The sequence below is a fragment of the Cervus elaphus genome, chromosome 2, assembly GCF_910594005.1.
Source record: "Cervus elaphus chromosome 2, mCerEla1.1, whole genome shotgun sequence".
NCBI lineage: Eukaryota > Metazoa > Chordata > Mammalia > Artiodactyla > Cervidae > Cervus > Cervus elaphus.
The window spans coordinates 30421237-30433865 of NC_057816.1; positions in this window are offsets into that span (position 1 = coordinate 30421237).

Here is a 12629-nt window from a genome sequence, read left to right on the forward strand (position 1 = left end):
TATTCTGGGAGGTGGGTCATAGAGGATCTTGCTGTGGTTTATGTCGGAGAGTGTTTTGCCTATGTTCTCCTCTAGGAGTTTTATAGTTTCTGGTCTTACATTTAGATCTTTAATCCATTTTGAGTTTATTTTTGTGTATGGTGTTAGAAAGTGTTCTAGTTTCATTCTTTTACAAGTGGTTGACCAGCTTTCCCAGCACCACTTGTTAAAGAGGTCTTTTTTCCATTGTATATCCTTGCCTCCTTTGTCAAAGATAAGGTGTCCCTAAGTTCGTGGGTTTATCTCTGGGCTTTCTATTCTGTTCCATTGATCTATATTTCTGTCTTTGTGCCAGTACCATACTGTCTTGATGACTGTGGCTTTGTAGTATAGTCTGAAGTCAGGCAGGTTTCAAGATTACTTTGGCTATTCGAGGTTTTTTTGTATTTCCATACAAATTGTGAAATTCTTTGGTCTAGTTCTGTGAAAAATACCTTTGGTAGCTTGATAGGGATTGCATTGAATCTATAGATTGCTTTGGGTAGAATAGCCATTTTGACAATATTGATTCTTCCAATCCATGAGCATGGTATGTTTCTCCATCTGTTTGTGTCCTCTTTGATTTCTTTCATCAGTGTTTTATAGTTTTCTATGTATAGGTCTTTTGTTTCTTTAGGTAGATATATTCCTAAGTATTTTATTCTTTTTGTTGCAATGGTGAATGGTATTGTTTCCTTAATTTCTCTTTCTGTTTTTTCATTGTTAGTATATAGGAATGCAAGGGATTTTTGTGTGTTAATTTTATATCCTGCAACTTTACTATATTCATTGATTAGCTCTAGTAATTTTCTGGTAGAGTCTTTAGGGTTTTCTATGTAGAGGATCATGTCATCTGCAAACAGCGAGAGTTTCACTTCTTCTTTTCCTATCTGGATTCCTTTTACTTCTTTTTCTGCTCTGATTGCTGTGGCCAAAACTTCCAACACTATGTTGAATAGTAGTGGTGAGAGTGGGCATCCTTGTCTTGTTCCTGATTTCAGGGGAAATAATGTTGAATTTTAAGCCAGCTTTTTCACTCTCCTCTTTCACCTTCATCAAGAGACTCTTTAGTTCCTCTTCACTTTCTGGCAATACAGTGATATCATCTGCATATCTGAAGTTATTGATATTTCTCCCAGCAATCTTGATTCCAGCTTGTACTTTATCCAGCCTGGCATTTCGCATGATGTACCCTGCATATAAGTTAAATAAGCAGGGTGACAATATACAACCTTGAAGTTCTTTCCCAATTTGGAACCAGTCTGTTGTTCCATGTCTGGTTCTAGCTGTTGCTTCTTGTCTTGTATACAGGTTTATCAGGAAGGAGGTAGTGTGGTCTAGTATCCTCAATATTTAAGAATATTCCACAGTTGTGTTGTGATCCACCGAGTCAAAGAAATATTACAGTAAGAAATATAATATGTCTTAAATTGGTATAGCAACTATTAACTAGCAATTGCTATAGTTAATACATGATAAATTCTAGGGCTTGATAAATTCTACTTTCCTTCAAATTTAAAGAAATGAAGTTTTAACTAGAAATATATATTCCTTTTAGTACCAAGCAGAGTGCTCACTAACAGCTTTGATAAATGCCTATTGAAATGTAATTTTTAAAAATCATAAATCCATAAAGTTTTGTCTTCACATAATCTCCAGAATCAATAAAAAAAATGTTGCTACCTAATAATGCTTCATTTTAAGTACCATTTTAATTTAAATTAGTTATTTATTTGTAGGGAGTGTATATAATTCCAAACAATCAGTATTCCTCTTCCTCACCTTCTTGTTCTTATTCCAGTGTAAGTCAAATAGAGCCCTGAGATAGTCATATCAAATGGCATTTTTTGGAGTTCAGCACAAAAAGACATTTCGTGATTTTTGTAATTTTTCATAAATCCCATTATTAATTAAACTCAGAATCAGTGTGACCAATTTTACTTGAACTGTCTCTTTGTGCCTGATCATAGCCAGGCCTTCTGATGTGTGGTATTACACAGTCTCAAATCTTAAATCTTTAACCACAAAAAAGCATATTAAAATTTATATTTTTAGGATTATAATTATAATACTTTATACTCTGCTAGTAGCTTTCATCTAAGGACTTCAAAAAGGCATAGAAGTGTTAATTAAACTTTTGTGGGATTTTATTTCCCTTTAGATATATATGAAATGAGATCACAGTATCATTGGGTATTACTAGCGGTTAGAGTCACTCACATGATTTTAAAGAAAATGCTACTTTTTGGCTATTTTTTTCCTTTTCTTAAGTTTGAGTATATAGAAAAGACCTATGATTAACCACTGCAGTACCTTTTACAAAAAAACACCTCATCTTCTTATATTAAAACTTGTCAAAAGGAAGAGCTATATCTTCAGAGAGCAGGAAGAGCTATATTTTCAGAGAGTAGGAAAAAAGAATATTTCAATCATAAATACTTTAGTCAGAGTTAATGAAATGTTTTTTCAGTCATTCCTAATGTGAACTTTCTTTTTTATAGCTCCGTCTTCACTCACACTATGGATCTTTTAAGGACAATTCAATCTATCTTAGGTTTATTATTTCACTCATATGTGCTTAATAATATTTATTACAAGAAACATTTTTTATTTTCTGGATTATTAGTAATTTAGTATTCAATACGGACAATACACACGAGTTCCCATTCCAGACAATGCCTAACCTGAGCAGCTGTATCTCTTTCAATGGCCCTTCCCATAGAGGAGTGTTTACAAAGATAAAAGAGACACTATTTTTGCCCTGAAAAAGCTGGCAGTTTTTTCAGTGAGAACTCCTGAGATGAGTCAATTAACATAGCACAGTTTCAGTAATTGCATTCATCTTTGTGTTCCTCATCACAAGAGGAGTCAGCTTGGTCTGCCCACAGTTTGGTTGCCTTCCTGGAAATTCCATTTCATATATTGATCTTGGCAGTATTTAAATAAAAGTCCCTTGTGGAGCAAATAATCTCACGGTACTCACCCTGTGATTTGCTTGCCCTCGTTAGTGGTCTTTGTCAATATCTGGAGACAGTGTTCCTTGTCAGAAGACCTACAAACCTTGTAGGTTGACATTAGTAAGCAATTTCATGAAGGAATAGTTCAAGGTCCGTGCTGGACGATGGCCTTCACCAATACTGTTTTATTTGGTGAAAACTCTACTGATATCATAATTGTTTTCTAATCCTTGAATTCCTGGTTGACAATATGCATTGCACCCAATTTGAGTAAGCAGGTAGGTGAGTTTTGACAAAGGTTGGCAGCTGTGTAATCTGTTGCATCCACAGATTCAACCAATCATGAGTCCTGTGATACCACAGTGTTTATTATTGAGAAAAATCCACATATAAGTGGATTCATGCCTTTCAAACTCCTGGTGTTCAAGTATCAACTGTATATCTTATCTTTTTAGGTCCTGCATGTAGCAAGGAAACTGGAACTTACAAGATCACAAACAGATGATTTGAGTGACTAAACAAATGTAGCAAAGTGGAAAAGCAGCAGAATGAGTGATTAAGAACATAGACAAATAAACACTTTGAATCTCGATCTCTGTTACAGAGTTTTGAGTTAATTAAGTGAAAGTGTACATTAAAGTGCTTATAAACCTATTTGGAACATGATAAATATTTAATGTATACTATTCATATGATGAAATTGGGAGCTCTGAGTCAGAACTAATTTTTCAGCTTAGCCTCTCCAACCAACAGAGGTCATTATTTGATATTCACAGCTCTCTTGGCTCTCTCACATATTTTCTCCTTAATGAGGCTAGGTACTTCCTTACAAGGTTAGGTACTTCCTTATAAGAAGGTTAGGTACTTCCTTATAAGGAGGAGAAGGGAACAATAGAGGATGAGATGGTTGGATGGCATCTTTGACTAGATGGACATGAGATTGAGCAAGCTCTGGGAGTTGGTGATGGACAAGGAAGCCTGGCATGCTTCAGTCCATAGGGTCACAAAGGGTTGGACACAACTGAGCAACTGACATGACTTACTTATAAAGAATTTCAGATATCATTTATAATGTTTCACTTAATTTGTAGAAAAATGTGTACTAAAGTACAAAAAATAGGTAAAATTAGAGTAAAATAACTTGTGTAAGTTGCATACTATGCAGTCTACTGAAGAACATGGAAAATAGCAAAGATATCACTTTTTTTGCCAGAAATTTGGATTTGACAAGCACCTCACTAGGGATTCTAGTTTGATCCCACTTATAAAACATTTAAGGTAAACTTTTATAATATTTAACATGGATTCCAAGGCAGATAACATGGATTCCAAGGCAGATTTAAATACCTGGCTTTGGGTTTTTCAGCAAAAATGCAAGTAAAACCCTGGGACACATTACTAAAGGAACATTTAAATGTATAGCTTAGATTTGGGTCCTAGGAGATACTCAAAGTTCAGGGACTGAGTGTCTAAAATGTTTCTACATTACTGGAAGAGGTAATTCAAATCCTCTGGCCTACACTGTCTCAAAGGAAGGTACAAATCTCTATTCAGACAAACTTATTTGAAGAAGTAAGTCTTCAAATAATAGTTGCTGCTTTGTATTATTTAATAGTTGCTGGGCACTTAATGCTCATTTTCTCCATTTGTAACAAAAGCCCTACATTGAGGTTATTATTGCCCCCATTTGGCAGATGAGGAAAACAAAACTCTGAGAAGTCTTACAGTTTGACTAGGGTACCATTGCTTTTAACTGCTAAGTGAAGGTCAGAATTTATTTTTTTCTGACATCAAAACTTGTTCTCCTTCCCCAGGGTCATTGGTATCTCATTCTAGTAATAAACTATCAAGAGCAGTATAATTTCTTTTCAGAATTAGCCATACCGTTTTCAAAAAAGAACAGTTTTGAAGATCATGCTCATTTTTTGCACTCTTTAAAGTCATTCTTTAATTAAACAGAATACTTTAAAATTTAAGAAAACTTAACTTTTATCTTTTTTTGTCATGCTATGGAGAAAGTGTGAGAATGGAGAAGTGGTATACAGTTATTTTATCTTATTGTTTGAATTCATTTGTGGCTTTTATCCCAATTTATTGAGGTGTAACTGACAAATAAAATCATAAAATATTTAAAGTGTACATTATGATGATTTGATATACGTAGATGTTGTGAAAGAATTCCCACCATCTAGTGAATTAACACATCCATCACTCACATATTTTTTTCCCTCTGGTGAAACAGTTCTACTCTTTTGGAAAAATTCAATTGTATAATATAGTATTATGAACTGTTGTAGTCACCATATTTTACATATTTTTTTTCAGTTAAATGGATGTGATAATTCTAGTGCTCTTAAAAAGTCAGGCTCACCAGTTGCTTAATGGGCAGCTTTAATTGGAAAGTTACAGAGTCACTCCCTCACAGCTGCCCCATTCTGTGCAGCCACATTAAGACAGCCCTCTTAATCCTCAGTATGGTTAACAAGGGCCTTCATCTCAGCATGAAAAATAAATTAAAATTTTAAATAAAACTGACAGTCACTTTTTGTTTTTTTCAGATTTCCTTTCTCAAAGTTCTCATTACAACCCTTCAGGTCTGTTTTTCTCAGAGATAGGATAGGCTGTGTACTTTGCTTCTTATGTTCCCAGAAACACTGCACTTAACTTAAGCAGGTATTGTGGGACTACATTTGAGAAGTTTAGAGAAAGACCATAAGGGTCATGATTCACTTGGTAGAAATGAATTGTGTATCTGGAATGATCCATGTTACTAGCTTGGAGTACAAACAAATTACCTCATTTTTATTTATTCAGTTTATTGCTTGAGCACCCACCTGCCCCCAGTGACAGGAAGTTCCCTTATTTCCCAGAGTCTCCCCCAACCATCCTACTTGGGCAGGAACACTACAGACTTAGTTCAAAGAAGATCAACCCTGCTGTGAGGAGCCAAGAAAAGTGAGAAAACCAGAAGTGTGACCAGTCCACTAACTCTGTGGCTTGGATCTCTGCCATGTGAGGTTACAGATGGTTCTGCACATTCTGAGGGCAGGAAATTTTTACATGGTTGTTACAAAACTCCTATTGATTTAGCTCATTTCTTCCCATCAGCCCAGCAGCATCCCTCTGAGCTCTGAGGGTGCTTCTTTTTTAGATCACACTCACATGCTCAGCCTATTAATGAGCAAAGAGTTAAAGGCTATGCCAGTGGCCAGCAAAATTCAGTTTATTGGGGAGTAACAGAGGAATTCTTTGCCATAAGGGCCATCAGGGAAGCTTCCCTGGTAGCTGAGCTGGTAAACAATCAACCTGCAATGCAGGAGACCTGGTTCAATTCTTGGGTTGGGAAGATCCCCTGGAGAAGGGATAAGCTACCCACTCCAGTGATCTTCAGCTTCTCTGGTGGTTCAGACAGTAAAGAATCATCCTGCAATATGGGAGACCTGAGTTCGATCCCTGTGTTGGGAAGATCCCCTGCAGGAGAGCTATGGCAACCCATACCAGTTGGACAGAGGAGCCTGGTGGGCCACCGTCCATGGGGTCACAAAGCGCTGGACATGACTGAGCGACTGAGCACAGTACACGCTCAGCCTTTCCCCACTAATGCTTAGCACAGTACCCGGTGGGCCGTTCTGGAGACGCACCCGGCCCCAAGCCTCCTGAGGTGCAGGAGTAAGTATTCCCTACCCAGGGATCCGGGTTCATTTCTCCTACATGGGACCACCTCAGCACATCCCAACAAGGGATCTCCCCAACTCACATAAAGGAGAAAGGCCACTTTTGCTAAGCAACAAACACATTTGACATACGTACACCTACACACAACTTTCACTGGCAAGGACTACCTGTTTGCCTTAAATTATCATACTTTAGAGAGTGTTTAAAATCCTTCTCTACAATGAAGCAATATCCTCCAAGGGACTGTCATTGGTTATTCTGTAGAAGTAGAACCTTATTCCACTACTAATTTTTCATAAAGGAAAGTCTCCTCCAAGGCTATGGCTATTGAGTGAGTCCAAGTAATCACCATTTAGGGCTTGAATACTCATAGTGGGACGAGTTAAACAGCCATTTACATCTCCCCCAGCATCTGGTAGTTTTACCCAGCATTAGAATTTTTTTTTTTATTTGTAGCACATGTAACTGCAAAGGATTAATATCCAAAATATATGAAGGATGACAATGGTCAAAAAAGAGTGTAGAAGAAAAACGGGCATTTCATGCAAAGGAAATCTAAATGGCTAATAAGTTTTATTAGTAATCTTGGAAATGCACATGAAAACCCTGAGATTCATTTCACATCCACCAAAGGGGTTAAAAAATAGAAATTGGACAAAACCAAGTGCTGACAGGATGTGGGGGAATGGAGATGCTGGTGGGAGAGTAAGGTGTTTCAACTCCTTGTGAAGGAAGTGGCACTCACAGCCCACACACACACACCCCTTCAAATAGCCCCACTTGCCAGTGGGTCTGAGAGTTGTATTCTTTTTTTTTTTTTCCTGGTTTAAAAAATATATTTTATTAGTCCAGATTAGCAAGCTTTTAAACTGTACAAATTATTGCCATAAATCCTTGTAGTATACAACAGGTAATAAAAAGTTGTATTCTTTCAATGGCCATCTGCAGAGGCCAAGCTAGGCTTTTCCAGGACTGGCCAGTGCAAGCAGTCTGTTGCTCTGAAGAAGCCCCTGTGCCACCAACACCAATGAATCTCAAAAGCCTTCCCAGCCCCCATGCACTGGTGGTGGGAGCACTGGGAGAAGTTAGTGCTTCCTCAGCCGTAACGGGTATGTAATGGGCGGCAGACTGACGTTGGTCCGATAAGCCTGCCCATTGGCAGTCACGGCCCTGGTCCTCCCGCCCAGCCTGAATGAGGCCAACCTGTGAAACAGCACCCATGACTTTAGAGGTGCTGGGACTTCTGCTGGCTCTCACGGACCACTTGCTGTGGGGCCCCAGCGCCACGTTGTAAGGTCACCCGAGTTGTCCATGGGGTGGAGCAGCCCCACAGTGAGGAGCTGTCACCTTTGGCCATACCAGCGTTAAGTGTTCAGAAAAGCCTTGCCCAGATCTTGCTACAGCCTTAGGAAGGACTAAGGTGGGGCCACCCAGCAAAGCTGTTCCCTGACCCTCAGAAAGTGTGTGAGAGCATAAACCTTTACTGTTTTTAGTTAGCATCTATGATTTTGAGTGATTTGTTATGTAGCTATTTGTTGTTCAGTCTCTCAGTCATGTCCATAGTACCATAATTCTACATTAAAAAAAAAAAATGTTGAATTACACCTACCAATTTGAAAAGATATTGGAAATAGAATTTAAGAAAGGAGCAACGTAAAATGTATATCAGCTCTGTTCAGTCACTCAATCGTGTCCAACTCTTTGTGACACCATGGACTGAAGCACGCCAGGCTTCCCTGTCCATCATCAAAACTCCCAGAGCTTGCTCAAACCCCCGTTCATCCAGTCGGTGATGCAATCCAACTCCGTCCCCTTCTCCTCCTGTCTTCAATCTTTCCCAGCATCAGGGTCTTTCCTAAGGAATCAGCTCTTCGCATCAGATGGCTAAAGTATTGGAGCGTCAGCTTCAGCATCAGTCTTTGCAGTGAATATTCAGTATTGATTTCCTGACTATATGTAGCTACAGATAATTGAAAAACCTTGTCAAACGCAGATTCACTAACAATCCACCCCCAGAGGCCTAAAATGCCGCACTTTAACAAGACCCAGGTGATACGAGTGGGCAGACCTGTGGGTGGTCCAGGAGAAGGAGGAGTTGGCTCCACCCTCGCTACCAGGATGAGGCAGCAACACAAATCAGTTTGGCGTCTGCAGCCTCCGTGTTGCAGGGGGGCTCAGAGCAGCCAGGCTGTGAGGATGGGTGAGGGCAGCCCAGAACAGGAGCGGTGACCACCCGTGGGGACCAAACCTAACAGGGGAAAGGTGCGTGGTGGACTTCCAAAGGTGCTGTCGGTCCGAATCCGCCCGGTGAGTTCTGTTTCCATTTAATTCAGAGTCTGCTCGGGGTCTCTGGAGGGTTCTGTGACTTCTGGTTCCGTTTAAATCAGAGTTGCTCAATAGGCTCTGGAAGGTTCTGTGACTTCTGGTTCCACTTAATTCTCCATGTCAGCTTATATTCTGGACATATTTCTTCTTCTCCCGCTCTGTTAAAAGCTAGGTCGATTTCCACAATGTTTTCAAAAGAAAATACAATGAATAAACAAGCTAATGAAAGCAATTATATGTATTTCACGTATATATTAAATTAACAAATATTTTGAAATGGACCGTCCAGCTTGGCAAGGTTACGACTCCTCTCTGAACTGGGTTAGGTATCCCTCTTGTGGTTCCCTGTGTAAACTTGTACCACTGAGCAGCTTTTTTCTTTGAGGTCAGTAGACCTCTTTGGTTCCCAGCAAACCAAATTATCCTGAACAAGTTAAACCAAGGGAGTTTATTGACCAAACATCAGGATTTTACAGTGTCAAGGAAAGGACAGGAGAGACAAGCCTGGGAATGGACTGGAACAAAGGCTGTTCCAGAAACCTGGAAGGCAAGGAAAGGAAAAGAAACAAAAAAGTCTTGTAGCTGGAGAATCAGGGCAGTGCCTCTTACTGGAATGAATGTACTCAATCCTTTGTAGATGTTCTATACTTTGTTCAATATTCAAATTCCAGATAGGGAGTGTCCAATTAACTTCTCTTGATATACCTGCCCCCAAATTAAGTAGGGCATATATTATGCCATATATTCATGGGATGCCTGTGTATTTGCTTACCTCCACCCTGTTTATCTAATGAGAATGCAGTAAACCTCTCGAAAGGTATCAGTGACTGTTAGGAAGAAGGGAAATAAAAAGAAATATTAATTGGTTTGCATGTTCTTTGAGGACCACTTTTTAAATTTCAAGTTCCCACCATAATGTTGTCACATAGTTGCTGGCAATTAAATGTTTTTGGACTCATACTTGTATAATAAATTAAATGGCCACATTTTAGTAAATTGCCACATTTTGACCTTATTTGGCTACCCATACAAACGTTCACTTCCCTTCATGCTTCTGTCTCTTCTTCTCCCTATGCTAATAAATGATGAAGAGGAAAAAGCACATTATACAAACATGTACTTGGGGGGGTTTAATAGATGCAAGTTTCAACAGATGCAGTGGGAAATAATGCAAGATGTCTTCTCAGCAGGAGTTAACAGCCTAGCCTGAAAGATAGGAAGATGCCTGGGATCAATTGACATGATTTAGAATAGAGGCTCGTGGCACACAGACTGATGCTCATCACACTATCAACTCTGATCATCAAAATCTAAAAAGAGCCTAACACTTCAACCACTGAATAATTCTACATTTTTTGACAAATTTAATCAATAAGGTATTGCACAGAAACGTAAAATATAAATGCATAACCCACAATGCAACATGAAAACCATATATAATTTATATGCATGAAAAATAGAATATAGAAAGTATAGGCACTGTAATTTTAACCATAAAATATGCCCACATAAAGACATGAGCAAGGAATTTGAGAACCTGGAGAAATAAAAATAATGCTAAAATAGATAAATTTTATTTTTAATTTCTTTTGATTCAGTAATCATACTAGTATAAAATAAATACAACTGTAAGTTGGGCTGTTTAATCAATTTTGAAATTATTTCAACAAAAATAAAGCATGCTAAAATTGCTCTGTTGCCTGTTGATATGATTGACTTCTGTGTTCTAACTTAGCCTGTTTGTAGCTAAGGTTTTGTCGTGAAGGTCAGGAGAGATTTGTTTTTGTGTTATTGTTTGTTTCTGCCTCTTCGGTTCTCAATAGCTTTATATCCTACAGAGAGGTTTTCAGCCATGGGGTGGGGAGGGGTGTACTGGATGTGAAATAAATACTAGTTAGAATAAATGCTTCTTCGAGGCTTTCTCATGCTCCGGCTTTTTACTGCTTCAATCTTTTGTGGGAGTTGTAAATGCTTTAAACTCTTTGTATTTAAACTGAATACTTTTTCCTTTCATCTCTATTTCTGCTGAATTTTCCAAACTATGAAGGCTCCAAACTCTTTTTTTTTTTTTTTAAGAGAAGTATCCTTTGTCACATGACCACTTTTAATACCTTAGCTCAGACCTTTGATATCTCCGCAGGATCTTAAGTAGCCCTTTAACTGGATTTGCCCCGCCGATATCTTTTCCATTCGCCTACTTCTCATGAGCTGCAGCTGCATCATCTTGGCAGGAACGTAATGACGGTGGCGTGTGTGTGCGTGCACAGGTGCGCATGGTCAAGTCGCTTCAGTGTTTATGTGATTCCCATGAAATATTTAATAGTAAACACACTCTTGGCCAAATACTGGAATCACCTTCCTCTCAAGTATTATCTCCCCTCTATTCTCTACTCCTCTATTAGTAGCCAAATTGTTTGACATACTGTTTCTTGATTGTGATTATAAACCCCCACCTCCCTGTCTTCACTTACATTATTTTATTTATGCTGTCTCATTGCTGCCATAATCTGTCATATTTCTCCCTATCGTTCAAAGTCTCTCAAATAATATCTTTCCAAGATACCTTTTCTTATGATCTCAAAGAGATTTGCTCTCAACCTTTTCATTCAACACACAACTCTGCTTGTTCCTCTTTTATAGTATTTAATTTGCTTGGTGTTAGAATCATTTATGTAAGTGAAATCAGATATCATCTCTCTGAAGACAAGGACTACCCATTTTCCTCAAGGATCCACCATCTGCATCTATTGCAGTCTGCTGACCTGTGTGTTATCTTAAAGACCAACTCCAAAGTTTAATTTGAAGCTTGATTGGCTTAAGTGTTTCCCTAGTTTAGAGCCAGAGTAGGTAAGGAACACAAACATACAGAAGGAGCACAAAAAACAGAGGAGGGAAAAGGGAATAGCAGTGTGTCTATCAGTATTCCATAACTAAGTGAATAAGTATAAAGTAAGTATACTTATCGGGTAAATATGAAGAAAAAGGGATACCTAATTTATTCAGTGCTCAGAGCCAAAGAGGTAAGGTTAGCATGTTAAGGACTACTTTAGTGAAATAGGTGTCTTGTTTTTGGGGGGTGTCATAGGACACCCTGCCTGCCACTTTTCCCCTCAATCCTGAGGTCTCTAACTATTCGTCTTCCTTTTCCCACATGTCAGAGCTCTCCTTTCTTGGCATCTTACACTGTATTGAAAGAGTACAGTTGAATTTATGAAAATAGGTCTTCATCCTATTTTCATAAATACAACTTTAATTGTAATTTAATTACCTCTAAGTATTCTCTTCTTGCTTTAGGTTGAAAGAAATTGGAGAACAAGAACCATATAGATCATTGCACTCCCTTCTAGTACCTATCAAAATACTTTTCACAGCAAATGTTTTATATTTATCAAATAAAATTACATATATTTAAAGCTAGAGCGAATGTATATCTCAAGTATAATAAATCGCATACAAACTTGAGAAAATAGAGAGTGTAGATTGCCTAGAGTCACTTGATTAGTCAATAGAGGATTGGTATTAAGACCCCATGTACTCCTTCCCAGTTTGTTATTGGTGCCATTAACTGGCCTCATACTTATTGCTTTGATTCAGAATCTTATTTCCCTTCTGTAATTTCTTAGTTTTTTTTTTTCTTTTATTCCAGTGTCTGAG